The sequence below is a fragment of the Triticum urartu genome, chromosome 3A (assembly GCF_056163025.1).
Source record: "Triticum urartu cultivar PI428250 chromosome 3A, HENAU_Tu73, whole genome shotgun sequence".
Lineage (NCBI taxonomy): Eukaryota > Viridiplantae > Streptophyta > Magnoliopsida > Poales > Poaceae > Triticum > Triticum urartu.
In genome coordinates, this window is record NC_141875.1 from 305,360,463 (window position 1) to 305,378,022 (window position 17,560).

Sequence of the window (17,560 nt, forward strand, 5' to 3'; positions counted from 1 at the left end):
AGTCAAACGCACGACGTAGAGGTATGTGGAGCTGGGAAGGCTTATAGTATGGTAGCAAAAAGGGTCAGCAATAATCAATTCAGAGATGCAAAGTTGAATAAACGCTCAACGACGGTACTGTGCTGGTCCTAGGCTAGACCGTGCTAGAGACGCGAGCCTAGAACACTAACAAAATCACGGCGCTGCACGTAAATAAGGGAAAAGCACACTCTGGAACTTTTTTTTTTCGCTTTTTTTTTTGCGAAAAATTACTATAATGGCGAGTGTCTCAAAACTCTTCCCACGTCAAACTGAAAGGATGGGCACGAAAATTTTTTTTCCACTTTTTTTTTCGGAAATCAGGGCAGCGACGACGAAAAAGTGCGACAAAAAATCACTATGATGGCACGTGGCTCAAAAGACTCAGAAAAGCCTAAAAATAGGATAGGGAAAAAAAATTTTGCCCGAGAAAATTTTGGCCTAAAAACTGCCCGGGGGTCTCCAGACTCTTTTTTTTTTTTTTTTTTCGAGACCTACGCAGGCAAGGAAACACGAATCGGAATTGAGATTGATCTCAAGAACAAACCTAATATGAGAAGAACTCGGATTGGTGGTGGATATATGGTTGTGGTATATGGCAGCGGTGGTGGTATATGGTAGCGATGGTGGTATGTGGTATATGGATAAGGATTCAGAGCGGTGGCGGATAAGCAAAAGTGGTAGATGGGCGATGATGATGGTGCGGCGGCGGCGTGACAACTTATGACCAGAACTCGAAACTCTAAAAGACTAGACTCTAAGACCAGCAACTTGACACGACGATGCAACCGCAAATTCAACAAAGCAAAAACCCTAAAAAGATTATGCAAAGGCTCAGATTGGTTCGGATATGATGAACTAACCCTAATTTTTTTTGTGGCTTTTTCGTGGACTGTAGGTATGAAGAACAGACTCGATCTAATCTACGAAAAACTGTAAAATCTCACCGAGCAACCTGGAAATCTGATACCACTTGATAGAGGCAAAGGTGTCCCGATGTTTCGATGAGATGGTGGCTATCGTTTTCTGTGGGAATCGACCTTGACGATCCGACTACGAACGTGCGAGACGTCGCGCCTTAGCAATCGCTAAACCAACTTCCGAGGGGTTATTGACCACGCCGGAGCACGATCAACCTGACCACGAGGGCCTGTTTCCTGCGAGCAAACGAAGAACAAGCAAGAAACTGAGATTGCAATCTGGATATTGCGAATATAAGATGAAAGCTTTATTGATCAAGGTGGGGTTCTGTGACGTCTTGGTCTGGTCGTTGGACACAAACGAAGTACGCGAAGTTGCAGCTATGGCGAACTTTTAATCTAAACAAAACCCAAGTCTAAACGACGCCCTAAGGGCTGTATATATGGAGGAAGAGAGGGGAATTTCGTGGCCCTTGAGGGTGGGGTCCGAAACCAACCCTAACTCTTGTTTCCCCACACATACGGACTCTAAAAATAGCCTATACTTAAGTATTTCGAAATTACATGGGCCTGGCCCATTAATAAGGTGACGCAGCACCTGGAATAGCCTATGGACGAATATTATGAAGTGGCATCTTGTATATTTCGTCCAAGGCTTCATGCACTCCTTATGGCGGCTTCAAAGTCCTGAAATCATCACTTGTAACTCCGTTCTTGATCCCCTTGCGCATGCCATCAACTCCATTCGTGTTCTTGCTCCAATGTTCATCCTTCTCCAAGCTAGGACCTTCATTTGTAAGCAAAACAAATGTATCCAATTTAGGCAGCATCATAATCTCATGAACATTAGAATCATTACCAAGAAACGAAAGTACCTGGTAATTTAATTGGCGTGCGCGAGCTCTAGTAATTGGTCCAGTATATGTAACAGTAGGGGCTGTGGGTGTAACAATGGTATTGATGTCCTCATCATCCTCCCCTTCTTGAAATGAAGTCGTCCTCGACGGAAGCTCATCTTCCTCACCCAAATAAGGCTTCAAATCTGCAATGTTAAAAGTGGGACTAACCCCAAAATCTGCAGGTAGCTCAAGTTTATATGCATTATCATTTATTTTCTCTAAAACCTTAAAAGGACCATCAGCACGTGGCATTAGCTTTGATTTGCGCAGATTAGGAAATCTATCTTTACGCAAATGTAACCAAACAAGATCGCCAGGTGCAAACACAACATGTTTTCTACCCTTATCTCCAGCAAGTTTATATTTAGCATTCATACGCTCAATGTTTTCCTTAGTTAACTCATGCATTTTTAAAATCAATTCAGAACGTTCTTTAGCATCAAAATTAACCTTCTCCGAAGATGGAAGAGGCAACAAATCAATAGGTGCACGAGGTAGGAAACCATACACAATTTCAAAAGGGCACATCTTAGTAGTAGAATGCAATGAACGATTATAAGCAAATTCAATATGAGGCAAGCATTCTTCCCACATTTTCTTGTTATTCTTCAAAACAGCCCTAAGCATAGTAGACAATGTTCTATTGACTACTTCAGTTTGTCCATCAGTTTGGGGGTGACAAGTAGTACTAAAAAGCAGCTTAGTCCCCAACTTAGCCCATAAACATCTCCAAAAGTGGCTAAGAAATTTAGTATCACGATCTGAAACAATAGTATTTGGCACACCATGTAAGCGAATAATTTCACGAAAGAACAAATCAGCAACATTAACAGCATCATCGCTTTTATGACATGGTATAAAGTGTGCCATTTTCGAGAACCTATCCACGACAACAAATATGCTATCCCTCCCCTTCTTTGTTCGAGGTAAACCTAAAACAAAGTCCATAGATATATCCTCCCAAGGAACACTAGGTACAGGCAAAGGCATATATAAACCATGAGGATTGAGTCGTGACTTAGCTCTTTGACATGTAGTGCAGCGAGCAACAAAACGCTCAACATCCCGTCTCATCTTTGGCCAAAAGAAATGTGTAGCAAGTATATCCTCCGTCTTCTTGACGCCAAAGTGTCCCATTAATCCTCCTCCATGCGCCTCCTGCAATAACAAAAGACGAACGGAGCTAGCTGGAATGCATAGCTTGTTAGCACGAAACACAAATCCATCGTTAAGAACGAACTTGTTCCAAGTTCTCCCTTCCTTAGAATTCTGCAATACATCTTTAAATTCAGCATCATGAACATATTGATCTTTGATGGTCTCCAAACCAAATATTTTAAAGTCAAGTTGTGAAAGCATAGTATAACGACGAGACAAGGCATCAGCAATAACATTTTCTTTACCCTTCTTGTGTTTAATGACATAAGGGAAAGTCTCAATGAATTCAACCCATTTAGCATGTCTACGGTTCAGTTTTGCTTGACTTTTAATGTGTTTCAAAGATTCATGATCAGAATGTATAACAAATTCCTTGGGCCATAAATAATGTTGCCATGTTTCTAAGGTCCGAACAAGAGCATATAATTCTTTATCATAAGTAGAATAGTTCAGACTAGGCCCACTCAATTTTTCAGAAAAGTATGCAACAGGTTTTCCATCTTGTAATAACACACCTCCTAATCCAATTCCACTAGCATCACATTCAAGCTCAAAAGTCTTATTGAAATTAGGAAGTTGGAGTAAAGGAGCATGTGTTAACTTATCTTTCAATACCGTGAAGGCTTCTTCCTGTGCGGTACCCCAAACAAAAGGTACATCCTTCTTTGTAAGCTCGTTGAGAGGTGCAGCAATGGTGCTGAAATCTCTCACAAAACGCCTATAGAAACCAGCGAGGCCAAGGAAACTCCTCACTTGTGTGACCGTTTTGGGCTGCGGCCAACTCTCAATAGCTTCAATCTTGGCTTTATCAACTTCAATTCCCTGTGGAGTAACAACATAGCCAAGAAAAGATACTCGGTCGGTGCAAAAGGTGCACTTTCCAAGGTTACCAAACAAACGTGCATCACGTAGAGCCATAAAATTTATGGAATTTCCTGATTTATTTTAAAACCAGAAAATCAGTTACTGCGTCATGCTTGCGTCAGCAAGTCAATAGCACTGGCTGGAGTCAAACCTGACGTGTGGGGTCCACACGTCAGTGTAACAGGGCAGGAACAGGGGCTGACCAGTGGGCCCAGGTCAACGTTGACATGGCACGGTCAAACTGACACGTGGGGCCGGCTGTATTAACCTAACCTAAACAGAGAATAAATCCGGGGTTAACTAGGGCATGGGGACCACTGTCATGTCCTAAGGTTAGCCTAATGGCGTAATTAGTACTAATCTAATCTGCCACGTCAGCTTGCCGGAGTTTGGCCGGCGGCGACCTCAAACCGTGGTGGCGTTCGCTCGGGATTGAGCTACGGGCGACCATTTGCCTCGCCGTTTGCGTCTAATGGCAGTAGTGAGTGCGGCGCATCCAGCAGGGCAGACGGCGGAGGCTGGTATGGCCGGAGTAGGCGGCGGCGGGGAGCTAGGCGGCGGCCGGAGTTCGGGGTTGGTGCGGGTTGGCGCTAGGGGGCACGGTAGGTCGAATGGGTGGGCGCGCCCGGCTCCTGGAAGCGTGCTGAGCACATCGGTGTGCTCCGCTTCGAGCTACCGTGGCTCTAGCCACGACGGCGACGAGGCACAACGGCGGCGAGCTTCGGGTGCTCGCGGGGCAGCAGCTACGGGGCGAAAACGACGGCGTGGTTAAGGGGGAAAGGACCGGGAGCTCACAGTGAGGCCGATGACAGGCTCAGCTGGCTCGTGGGCGACCGGAAGGCAACGAATCCGTCGATGGAGTCCGGCGGTCGTGCTCGGGGAAGACGACTCGTGGCGGTGATGTGGGGCTCCCGTGGTGGCGTGGCTCGGAGTGGAAGAGAGAGGGGGTCAAGGCGGAGCCTCTAGAAACGCTGGGTGGACTAGGGAGGGCCGGTGGCCATGGCTACGGTGAGCGCCGGCGATGGTGGCGCTCGGATGGTCGTGTGCGAGAGAGACAGAGGAGGGGAGAGACGATGGGAGAGGTCGAGAGAGGGTCCAGGGGGCGCGTGGCGTTGCGGAGGAAGGCCAGGGCGATGAGGGGGCAGCCAGGCAGGCAGCTGCCGTCGTGGCACGCCGCGGCGCCGTGGCTGTCTTCTCCTCTGCCTTCTGGCAGGAGGAAGAGGATGCCCGTGCCTCGGTGGGCTAGCCAGCTGGCTGGGCCGCCAGCTGGGCCGGCCAGGTAAGTGGCTGGACTTCTCTCTGTCTCTCTCTGTCCTTTCTAATTTTATTATGTTTTTCTATTTTCTGCTTTATGTTTGCAATTAAAATACCAACCAAAACACTTTGGTTAATTCTGTAAAAAATTTTGAGGAATATTTGAATTATTTCCAAACCACACAATAAATTTCAGAATATTTGGAGCAACCAATATTTGATGGTAACTTTTAAGCTCCAACTCAAATACCATAATGATTTAATTCAATGACCAAAATGTCCTGAAAAAATATGCATCATCTCTGGTAGAGGCTTTCACCTTTTTCCATAAATCATGAACATTTTAAAAGGATATTTTGAGGTCATTGAAAATATTTTGGTTGAACCTATTTGATTTCTTTTAGGTGCTAGGGTTTGATCAATCCCCATTTCAAGTTTATTTAAATTGTAAACATGATGACATGAGAAACAAGCAAAGGCAACAGGGGCTGAGCTAGGGCTGTGACAACTCACCCCCACTAAACAAGAATCTCGGCCCGAGATTCAAGACGTGAGGTAAGAAGATAGAGGGGACACAAAGCCGACACGATCTTCATGATCCAATTGCCCTCATCGAGGATGTTGATTCGTTCCATCATGTTGATCTTGATGTCCTCGCTTTGAGATCTTCATCCACGCGATCATGACGGGAAGAAACTCTACAGAAAATGATCTCCTCGAATATTGAGCACTCAGGATCAACTCACGAAATGAGATACTGAAACATCTCTCGAGCTGATACACAAGACAAACATTTGGAATGCGGAAACGTAGCAGATGACAAAGGTTCAATTTGGTAGGCAACATCTTCACGTTGGAGTACGATAGTGCATGGTTTCAAAGTAGCGAGGAGATAATTGCCATGATTCCATAACGGGACACCTTGGGGAAGGTGACTCATGGAACTATTACCTTAAGTGGCAAAAAGAATTACTTTTGATTCAAAGATCATTAAAACTCTTCATACCAGCTTAAGGCAAATTACAATTGATTGTTTGAAATAGTTCGAAGAAATGGCATACTCGGACTAGAATGGATGATGTGGACTACCTTGTTGAAGACAACGGAAAGGATAATTTGCTTATCATCGGAGGAGGAGGGGACCCATGGTAAGTCCACTTTTGAAGATGATCCTGAACAATAACTGCTGAGGTGCAAGCTGGGAACAAAATGCAAATGTTGGGAATGATTCTAGTAACTGGGAGAAACCCAACATTAGAGAGAGATTCCACTACTGGAAAGGTTATAGCATAATCGAGGAAACTGAGAGCAGATCCCAATTAATGCCGACGATAAATCCTAGTGATTGCGCGTGCTCTCAAGAACTTGAGCATTTCCATATTCATCAAGGTTCTACCAACATCCGTGTCAAGGATCCTGGCAACACATCTTACTACCTTGACAAATAGTGATGGACAACGCAGATGCATAGAAAGACGCCCCTTTCTCAGATTTCACCTTAGCGAGGCCAAGGGAATGAAATCTGGATGATCGATCGAGAGACATTTAGCACTCCGCTTCTAATGTTCTCCTTGATGTGCTAGGATAACCCATTTATTGATATGGTTTGGTATCTAGGACATCAAGTAAAAGGTCGGACTTCGGGAGCACAAGAATCCATAAGGATTAACTACGGAGGTAAATCCTACGAAATCCTTATGGGGAGGTGGCCAACTTTCTTCAATCAAGATACTACAATAATAGGTCTTCCGGCTGGATGTGTTGGCCACGACATCCACTTTACCGGTTATCGAGGGACCAATATTATAGTTCTTGGAAAATGCTCCAACCATCATATCTGCCTGAGATTCAGATCTGGTTGGTGTCAGGATATTCCAGACTCATCGAGTCTAGAAAGGAAGAATTGCAACACAAATCGACGAGACGACGTTGCGAGATTCTCGGGGAATGAACTGCGATAGCAAGCTCCAAAACATGAGTTGGTTCTGCTACAACATGTGAACATGTTGTCCCATACAAGTATGACCACATAGTAGTCTTATAATAAAACACTATCGAGTTCAGGTTAGAATCCATCATCAAGGCTTTCGTAGTCTTTACGTGCGCTAGACTTCTTTTCCTTGAGCAAATCAATCAGTGGCTTGGGGTGCTAGGAATTACACATGGAGTGGAGGTAATCAATCTACCAAACCACAGAATACTTCGCACATGCATGATTGACTTGGGACGATTCTAGGGGAAGCAAAACTAACTTTGTCAAATTCATGGCGGCAACTTGCACCTAATGCACGTGAACTTAGAGGAAGTCACTACTTTCATCCAAGCATAAGCTTCATGAACGGAACACGAAGGCATTGCTTACAAAGTTTGCAACACTAGGTTGATGTTCAATATGAATCATGGGGGAGACAAAATGCTACTGATGGGCTCAACAACAAATCATCGAAATTTCCATATCACTGGACTTCCACGATCATGTGAACACTGTGGTAGCATTGGTCAGACCAAAAGATGTAATGGTGTATGCTCGAGGGATCAACCACGAGTAAGACAACATTACGAACATTGTTGGTTCTGATTTGACTTGACGATGGCCCATACTTAAGTCAAAGTTTGGACAAAACAATAGCTCCACCAATTGGTCATGGAGATCAATCGATGAAGATATCATCTTTCTTCAACACACATATACAAAGAGATATCCCTTTGGAAAGAACTAATTCGGATATAGCCTTTATCTTCCAACTCTCCAAGTTGTTGTTTAGCTTAACCAACTAGCTCAGGGTATCCAACACAGATTCTTGGAGAAAGAGTGGTTTATTGGAAAACCAACTTGATCACGAACTCAACATATCGGTCAGTGGACGACCTGGTGATACTCCCATGAAGATATCTGAAAAATCACGAATCACCGATATGTCTCTAAGCTCGAGAACAATCTTGCTTTTCAAGGCAAGACGACATGATCAGAAGAGTAAGGGATTGAATAATCCTCACTCCTTGATCGAAGAGTGCACCAGAAATAAGGACTAGGTAGCACGATCAATCTTAGGATGATGATTTAATAACCATCACACTAAGAATGATAGTGTTGTCCATTAACTGCCAAGCAACGGGGTTGCTAGGGGTATTGATTTCACACATCACAATTCACTTGTCGGTATTCCGGTTACAATAACACGGGAACTGAGGAATGAACAATGATGGCAAGAAGTATTACTGCGTCAAAAATTCATAAGAGGTGGTGCAATTCTCATGACACTCTTGACATAAAGATGGGAACACTCCAAGGTAGAGCAAAGCAAAAGCTGGATTGGCATTTTGATCCACGGAATACAATTGCTTTGACCCAATCCTAGATATGGATGAGGTTCTGGAGTTTGCCTCTCCTAGTCATTCTGAAATAGAATGGCTTGATGGACCACAAGAGTAAAAGGCACTGATAAACACGAATGCACACATACTCTTGACTATCAACTGATAGGCTAAGGTCGGAATACAACTAAAGGGGGACAACTCGAGGAACATATAATTGTTTTTGTGTTGTGGACGCATGGATTAGTATGTCGAACAAGTTCAACATATTTCTTCCGAATAACCCATGCAGGAAAAGAAGGACTGGCAGATTCACAATTTGAATGGAGAACTCGTCAGGAGCACTTTTATTGTGATCTTTTGGTTCAACGAACTTCTGCCATAAGCAGTTCATGGTATTTGGAAGAAGGAAATACCATGGACCTCAAGGACTATCACAAGGTTACTAATATCTTAAGGGAACTAGCAAATACTATCAACATGAGGTAAGTAGGGTGAATCTCGGGTTCAAGAACCCATGAGTAGAATACCTACTACTAAATGGCATCACAGGATGCTTTCGAGAATGGTGGCCAGAATCATCACACCGGAACACAAATCATGGCTAGATTACTAGGTAATCTTCTAAGACACTTAGGGTCGTAATAATAACTCCAACTTAAATGTCGAGGCAAAAAATTACCTCAACGCACCGGATAGTGTGGTTAGACTGGCCCAAAAGACATCGAACACAGGAGAAAGGGATTTGCAAATGCATCAGATTGTTTAGAAACCTGGGATGACTCGGACAGCATAACGGTTGTAAATGCTCAAAATGATTTGAGACATCCTGCAAAATGGTGGCATAACCACTCAACATCACAATATCATGATTCTGAGATCAACTGTCATCACACGGAGGTAGTAGAAACTGAACTGGGCTTAAATCCATCAATCCTATAAGTCTACGGATTAGTAACACGTCATCCTAATAGATAGATGAGAAGGCCTAGTTCTTAATCCCTGTAGAAGAGAAGAGGATGACTCAGATCAGAGGGTATAAGGTAAAGGAGTAAAAGGAGCCTTACGTTCCCTTCCACAATAAATTCCCTTATATAACTAAAGCATTTCTAGACTCAACTTCGACCAGTTTGGCTTGGTAAACCTACAGGCAGTCAGGCTCTGATACCAACGCTGTCAGGACCCTGATCCTAAGTCACACCAATCTAGCATATAACACATCATATCACTTTGCGGCCTCACGCACGGTATTCCCACGGGTGCCACCTTACCTGGCCCGGGACCGTTTGCGCCTTTTAGCTCACGTATATGATAGTGTCGCTAGCATCCATATGACAAAGAACCCGGGACGACATGGCTAGTCGTGAAACCAAAGCGGCACTAACCCATGGGGACATGCATACATGAATCAACCTCAAGCATGTCGGTCAACAGCGTGTGAATCCGGGCTGTAGCACTGGGCTAACAGGCCTCCGGTAACCCGGGCTGTAGCAGGCTAGGCAGGACTCCGGATGTCACCGCGTGACATTTCCCCGAAGGGACAGACAACTACAAAAGAAGAAGGCTCAGAAGCCTGACTATCTACAAGATCCTGCCGAGGGTACAAGATCGTAGCTGAGGTATCAAGCTAAATGTCGAAGTCCACGCGGAACTACTAGCGAGACTGAAGTCTCTCTGGAAAACATAAAATAAGTAAACATGAGTACAAATGTACCCAGCAAGACTTACATCAGAACTATCTACATATGCATCGGTATCATCAAAGGGGTGGTGGAGTTTAACTGCAGGAAGCCAGCTTTGACTCGGTAGCTACCCTGAAACTACGACTGCAAGTAACTCTTTTGAAGTGGCGCACACGAGTCCACATATTCACCATATCAATACTCCACTATGGATCCGCTCCCGTCTCCCTACGAGAAGGCCATCCATAACACTCACGCTTATCTTGCGCATTTTAGAGTATCCACTTTCACTTGTCTATGAACTATGCAAGGGGTCCAAGTTTCCATATCCGATGAATCCGGGTATTCGAATAGATAATGATAGCCCTGCAGGGGTGTACTTCTTCACACACTCTCTCGCCACTTACCACCATGTACACCACGTGTATCTCGGCAACCTTCAAGCGGAAGCCTGGTGAGGGAGTCGGCCACGACCTGACTAACCAACAAGTCTCTAGTCCAGGTTTATCGCCTATTCGGGTTCCATCCGCAAGGAGATACGGCCGGGGTGTTGCTCACGGCCCCAAATGATGTGAGCAGGGTTCCCAAGCCCACCATCCGGGTGCCACTTGGTACACCGTGCCACTGTGCCTAGTCTGTCCCAAGCCCACCTGTACTGGGTGCCACTTGGTAGACTACTAACACTACCTACAAACACCAGAAACTAGTTGCAACTCCTGGATAGAGATCGAGTTGATTAATAAGTCGAGAGAGCTTGGAGCGCCCGGAGCCCAATGTGTGGTAGTAACTGTTCATGGATCACAAACACAGAACTCAGTTCCTGAGGACGGCTGCAATGAGACAACCCACCATGTACTCCTACATGGCCTCTCACTGCTACCTTTACCAAATCGTGTTCACACACGTAGCTCACAACAGTAAGACATGTTCACCACGTTCCAATTCATTCCCGATGAATCAGACCTGACTCAACTCTAAGCAATAGAAAGCATGACAAACAAGCATGAATGAGTAGGCACATCAGGGCTCAAACAATTCCTACTCATGCTAGTGGGTTTCATCTATTTACTGTGGCAATGACAGGTCATGCAGAGGAAAGGGGTTCAGCTACCGCAGCATGTAACAGTTGAAACGGTGTTGCCCTTAATGCAGTAAAAGAGAGCAGGAGCGAGAGAGTGGGTTTGTATCGGAATGAACAAGGGGGTTTTGCTTGCCTGGCACTTCTGAAGATAGTATAGCTCTTCATCGGTGTCATCGATCTCATCGTTGAAACCACGTCTACTGAGAGGGGACAATCACCGACCAGCAAAGAAGGAACACAATCAATGCAATGCACATTCACATGAATGACATGTCATGTTAAGGTACTGAATTTACCTAATGCAATATCTAGCCAAGTTAATTGAAGTGGAACTCAAACAAGATCAAATTCCAACTCCAAATGTTATTTCATAAATTTCCCTAATCATCATTTGTCCTATTCAGTGAGGTTAACTTGTTCAAACATGCATGAAAATGCCATATTCAGCTTCTTTGGATTTTTCTGATAATTTCTCATATATAATTTATTTCATTCTAAGCTACGGTTGAATTTCTATGATTTTTAGAAGGTTAGGCAATTTCTGGAATTTCCTGATTTATTTTAAAACCAGAAAATCAAATACTGCGTCATGCTTGCATCACCAAGTCAATAGCGCTGGCTGGAGTCAAACCTGACGTGTGGGGTCCACACGTCAGTGTAATAGGGCAGGAACAGGGGCTGACCAGTGGGTCCAGGTCAACGTTGACATGGCACGGTCAAACTGACACGTGGGACCGGCTGTATTAACCTAAACTAAACAGAGAATAAATCCAGGGTTAACTAGGGCACGGGGCCCACTGTCATTGTCCTAAGGTTAGCCTAATGGCGTAATTAGTACTAATCTAATCCGCCACGTCAGCTTGCCGGAGTTTGGCCGGCGGCGACCTCAAACCGTGGTGGCGTTCGCTCGGGATTGAGCTACGGGCGACCATTTGCCTCGCCGTTTGCGTCTAATGGTAGCGGTGAGTGCGGCGCATCCAGCAGGGCAGACGGCGGAGGCTGGTATGGCCGGAGTAGGCGGCGGCGGGGAGCTAGGCGGCGGCTGGAGTTCGGGGTTGGTGCGGGTTGGCTCTAGGGGGCACGGTAGGTCGAATGGGTGGGCGTGCCCGGCTCCTGGAAGCGTGCTGAGCACAGCGGTGTGCTCGGCTTCGAGCTACCGTGGCTCTAGCCACGACGGTGACGAGGCATAGCAGCGGCGAGCTTCGGGTGCTCGCGGGGCAGTAGCTACGGGGCGAAAACGACGGCGTGGTTAAGGGGGAAAGGACCGGGAGCTCACAGTGAGGCCGACGACAGGCTCAGCTGGCTCGTGGGCGACCGGAAGGCAACGAATCCGTCGATGGAGTCCGGCGGTCGTGCTCGGGGAAGACGACTCGTGGCGGCGATGTGGGGCTCCCGCGGTGGCCTGGCTCGGAGTGGAAGAGAGAGGGGGTCGAGGCGGAGCCTCTGGAAACGCTGGGTGGACTAGGGAGGGCCGGTGGCCATGGCTACGGTGAGCGCCAGCGATGGTGGCGCTCGGGTGGTCGTGTGCGAGAGAGACAGAGGAGGGGAGAGACGATGGGAGAGGTCGAGAGAGGGTCCAGGGGGCGCGTGGCGTTGCGGAGGAAGGCCAAGGCGATGAGGGGGCAGCCAGGCAGGCAGCTGCCGGCCTGGCACGCCGCGGCGCCGTGGCTGTCTTCTCCTCTACCTTCTGGCAGGAGGAAGAGGACGCCCGTGCCTCGGTGGGCTGGCCAGCTGGCTGGGCCGCCAGCTGGGCTGGCCAGGTAAGTGGCTGGACTTCTCTCTCTCTCTCTCTCTCTCTGTCCTTTCTAATTTTATTCTGTTTTTCTATTTTCTGCTTTATGTTTGCAATTAAAATACCAACCAAAACACTTTGGTTAATTCTGTAAATTTTTGTGAGGAATATTTGAATTATTTCCAAACCACACAATAAATTTCAGAATATTTGGAGCAACCAATATTTAATGGTAACTTTTAAGCTCCAACTCAAATACCATAATGATTTAATTCAATGACCAAAATGTCCTGAAAAAATATGCATCATCTCTGGTAGAGGCTTTCACCTTTTTCCATAAATCATGAACATTTTAAAAGGATATTTTGAGGTCATTGAAAATATTTTGGTTGAACCTATTTGATTTCTTTTAGGTGCTAGGGTTTGATCAATCCCCATTTCAAGTTTATTTAAATTGTAAACATGATGACATGAGAAACAAGCAAAGGCAACAGGGGCTGAGCTAGGGCTGTGACATCTTAAGTTGAACCTTCTGGTTACATCTCTTATTTGAGTTTTACCTGTGCATTAGATGAGTACTTATTGTATACTTGTTTGTTTGTCTGCGAAAGAGTACCCGGAGTGCGCCGCTTGTTACTTCGAATCGTTAGGTTTCGCGGATCATCAGCAAGGCAAGTAACACTTTGATCATACCTTTTCTACTACCCAGTTTTATTGCATTAGATCAATCCTCACACATTTCATGATTAGTATCTAATTAAATTGTGGGATGGGAAGTAGATGAGGTAGTACCTATTACCTGTTTATTATCAAACCTTTGGGAGTTACTTCTACATTTGCTTATTATGCCATACTATGCTAGTAGACGTGGATTGGGTGAGTGATATCCATGACAGATGTGAGTTTGGTTAATTAATGGTTTATCTAAGGTGGCAGCTTAAACACACATCTGGGTGGATTGAGGCACCTAGGTATTCCAGGACTTGCCTGTTTTCCTTTGGACCGCCACCCAGGCTCAAAGGGATCATGATATTATTCATGCTAGAAACTTCCGTGTGTAGCCACAAGCTATTATGGGTTCTAGCATAGTTGACTAAGTCATGCGAACTCTTACAGTGGTAGACTAGCAGATGTAGGGGATGTAGGTGGTACGGTCTACCCGATCGTAAGGTGCTAGCGCTTCTGAAAGACTATGTCGCGGTCATCCGTCTTCTCAAACACCATGTAGTGAGAGAAACCAAACGAAGGCGATCGAGTCTTCTGGGGAAAAGTGCGCAAACCTCTGCAGAGTGTAATAAACTAATCGTGGTCAGCCGTGTCCCCGGTTATGGACATCTTTGGATTTTCATCTAAATCTCAACATGTCACTCTAAATTAATTTTGTTGGGTTATGTTTAATGATGATGCTTAATTGGGATTGAGAATGCTGTCAACCTTTCTCAATGTTTAACAACCACCATGATAGTAATTAAATTTTATTCCTTTGTAGTAGGGAAAAATTGGCTTTACGCAAAAACTGTAACCATAGAGCATTCCACCAGCCAAATATGCATATAGTATAGCTGTTTCATTTCATTACTCTCTATGTGTTACCTTGCCAGCATATTCCATGTGCTGACCCGTTTCGGGCTGCAACGTTAATGTTGCAAACTTTTCAGACAACGATTAAGGAGTTTTTAGGTCGTGGTTCTATACTCAGTGATGCCGTTGGAGTTGATGGACTCACTTATCTTCCAAGCCTTCCGCTGTTATCGTTAGTAGATGGCCTTAAGCCATATTTATTGTAATAAGTTCTCTTATGAGACACTCGATGTAATAAGTGTGTGATTTCTACTCTGCTATAAATCCTCCGAGTACTATGTGGTGTCAGCATTACTGATCCAGGGATGACATCGGAGCACAGAGATCAGACTGTTTGAGGTCTGGTCGCTACACTCAAGAACAGAAAGCAAAAAGCGGAAATAAATTTTATTCATTGGGTTGCCTCCCAACAAGCGCTATTGTTTTGTCATCCTTCTGCTTCATTCCCTTAGAGGTATTTTCATCATGAGGTTTTGTAAAAACAACATAAAACATATTACCGTAGAAACCTTAGCACTATTAAGTTGTCCGTTATCATAACTGCGTTGATTTCCGGCAACAATCCAAGAGTAATGTTGATTAACATTATTGAAAACTTGTTGGATTATAACTAGAATGGGGACTTCCTTCTTAAGATTCTCATCAAAGATTTTATTATCCCCAAGAAAATGTCTTAAGGCATAATCTCTATTGTAAAGAATTTCATCTATCACGGGCTTTTCATGATTCATACCATAAAAATCAAAGACTTCCCTAGCTTCCCATATGATGTAGTCAAACTCATTCATTAAAACAAGAGTGGCCAACTTTTTAGCCTTAGGATTCTTTATAGCAGGAAGCTCAAAAAACAATCTTTGCAAAGTAGGATGCATACAGATAAATTTAGTCTCAAGTTGCAAAACTAGTGCTGAAATAGCATCTGCATAAGATCTAGTAGTTCTAAGTATAGGAGCATCGTCAAGACTTAGATTTCCCACACAATTGAAAAATTCTTGGATACGTCCTTTTCCTATAACATTCCCTTGCCCTGAGATACAAGTTTTAGCATCCAGATTGCCTATACGTCCATCATCTATTGCTGCCATACCGAAATCACTCATGATTGCAAGCAAAGGATAGATCTGACGAGAAAATGGAAAACGAAAAAGAGGGCGGATAAAATGGCAAAATTTTGTGAAGTGGGGGAGAGGAAAACGAGAAGCAAATGGCAAATAATGTAATTGTGAGGAGATGATATTTGTGATTAGGAACCTGCTAGATGTAGATGATCCTCCCCGGCAACGGCGCCAAAAATTCCTTTTGATGCGGCTTGAAGCTACGTCAGTATTTCCCGAAAGAGGAAGGGATGATGCAGCACAACGACGGTAGGTATTTCCCTCAGTGATGAAACAATGGTTATCGAACTAGTAGGATAACCAAGCAACACTAGGTAAACAACACCTGCGCACAGATAACATATACTCGCAACCTGACGTGTAAAAGGGGTTGTCAATCCCTTTCAGGTAACGGTGCCACAAATTGGCAAACAGATGTGAAAGTGTAGTAAATATTGATAGATCGAACGTCAAATAAAATAAATTTCAGCAAGGTATTTTTGTATTTTTGGTTTAATAGATCTGAAAATAAAAGGCAAATAGAATAGATTGCAAAGGCAAATAATATGAGAAAGAGACCCCGGGGCCGTAGGTTTCACTAGTGGCTTCTCTCGAGAAAAATAGCAAACGGTGAAGAAATTACTGTTGGGCAATTGATAGAACTTCAAATAATCATGACGATATCCAGGCAATGATCATTATATAGGCATCACGTCCAAGATTAGTAGACCGACTCCTGCCTGCATCTACTATTATTACTCCACACATTCATAGCTATCAAGCATGCATCTAGTGTATTATGTTCATGGAGAAAGGGAGTAATGCAATAAGAATGATGACATGATGTAGACAAGGTATATTTATGTTGAGATAGACCCCATCGTTTTATCCTTAGTAGCAACGATACATACATGTCGGTTCCCCTTCTGTCACTGGGATCAAGCACCATAAGATCGAACCCACTACAAAGCACCTCTTCCCATTGCAAGATAAATAGATCAAGTTGGCCAAACAAAACCCAAATATCAGAGAAGAAATATGGGGCTATAAGCAATCATGCACATAAGAGATCAAAGAAACTGAAATAACTTTCAAGGATAAAAAGAGATAGATCTGATCATAAACTCAAAGTTCAACTGATCCCAACGAACACACCGCAAAAAGATTTACATCATATGGATCTCCAAGAGACCATTGTATTGAGAATCAAACGAGAGAGAGGAAGCCATCTAGCTACTAACTACGGACGCGAAGGTCTACAAAGAACTACGGACGCATCTTCGGAGAAGCACCAATGGAAGTGGTGAACTCCTTCGTGATGGTGTCTAGATTTGATCTGGTGGTTCTTGACTCTGCGCTGGCTGGAATTGATTTTCGTCGACTCCCCTAGTGTTTCCGGAATATTTGGGTATTTATAGAGTAAAGAGGCGGTCCGGAGGGCACCCGAGGTGAGGACAACCCACCAGGGCACGCTTGGAGGGCGCGCCCTGGTGGGTTGTGCTTCGCTCAAAGCAACCCCCATGTGCTTCTTCGGCCCATTGCATGTCTTCTAGTCCAAAAAAATCCACAAAAAGTTTCGCTGCGTTTGGACTCTGTTGGTATTGATTTCCCGTGATGTAAAAAACATGCAAAAAAATAGCAACTGACACTTGGCACTATGTCAATGGGTTAGTACAAAAATGATATAAAATGACTATAAAATTATTATAAAACATCCAAGAATGATAATATAACAGCATGGAACAATAAAAAATTAATGATACGTTGGAGACATGTCAGGCCTCCCTTGACGTGCGAACAAACCAACATACCTTTCCTCGCCGGGCTCTTGCTCAGGAGGGGTGCGCGAAGATCAAGTTTGAGGGACCTAGCATGGTGGCGTACGCCGGGTGTGACCTGAGCGTAGCCTCCATGCCCAGCCCCCTCGCGCAACTCTCCCAAGGGAAGAATAGCGCGCTGAGG